The sequence below is a fragment of the Penaeus monodon genome, chromosome 22 (assembly GCF_015228065.2).
Source record: "Penaeus monodon isolate SGIC_2016 chromosome 22, NSTDA_Pmon_1, whole genome shotgun sequence".
Lineage (NCBI taxonomy): Eukaryota > Metazoa > Arthropoda > Malacostraca > Decapoda > Penaeidae > Penaeus > Penaeus monodon.
The window spans coordinates 2,193,124-2,194,215 of record NC_051407.1 but is presented as its reverse complement, the minus strand read 5'-3'; positions in this window follow the sequence as shown (position 1 = coordinate 2,194,215).

The following is a 1,092-nucleotide window of genomic DNA, read 5'->3' as shown; positions in this document are numbered from 1 at the left end:
ACTCATAACTGCCTCATATATGGCTTAATCTATCTTCCACAATCCCATTCCCATCACACTTTTTACGGGTGAGACCTATCCGCAAAGGAATGATTAGTACACAACACTATTTAATACAACTAAATCTATACGGCATTACCTCATTATCATTGTGGCACTCCTAACCCTTCAATTAAAAAACTAGTTGCCTATCACGCAGCTGTCTTGACTCAAAGTTTAGTGCCACTAGAAGCACTTTATGTTCCATTTTGAAAATGATCTGTACGTAATGTCAAGTGCTGTCAGCTTATTCTGCCACTATATTTACATAACTTATGCATTCATAGCACGGAAAAGCATATGGCCACAAGCCCCACCTGTGCTAGTAAGAAGTTAGTGTGATATAAATACAGTGGTAGAATCACCTGATAGTATATTAATCCTAAGCTATGCGAGTCAATACAGCTGCGTGATAGGCATTTTTTTTCTGGCAGCACAAAGTTATACGAGTCCGTAATGCAGAAATATATAGATATATGTATGATTTTTTTCCTGTGTTTGTTAAACTATGTACACACATTGAAACTGCATGTTTTTTGTTTTCACCCAAGACTATTTATTTCGTTAGTTTATGTTAGTAGTAATTTTTTTTCTAGGTATAAAATCTGGACAACAGAAAAGACTCTTGGACTCATCGAAGTGTTAATTCCACTCCCAGCTTGGGGGATGTTAACTGCAGCTTTGTCTGGCCTACGCTTTAAGACATGCACTCATTGCAATTCACTGCTCCATTGACAGCTGTGTAGAATCTTCGTCACCTATCAGCGTTCACAGGCAAACTCCCTCTGACAACATCTTCCCAACAAGAACGACTTTAGTTTCGTTGCAGCTGCTCCACGTTAGATGAACTACTCTCGTACGAGCCTGGATTTCTAAGCAGATAAAGCGGGCTCATGGAGCTATACAATTTAAATTATGTCTCTGTTCACATATCAGAGCATAAGTCAAGTTAAAGTCCCTCATTAAACCGCAATCTCACACCTCATGATAACAGCATACGAAGGCACCTGCGCCCAAAAGTGTTCTCTGGCCATTTACCCGAAAATACTTTTA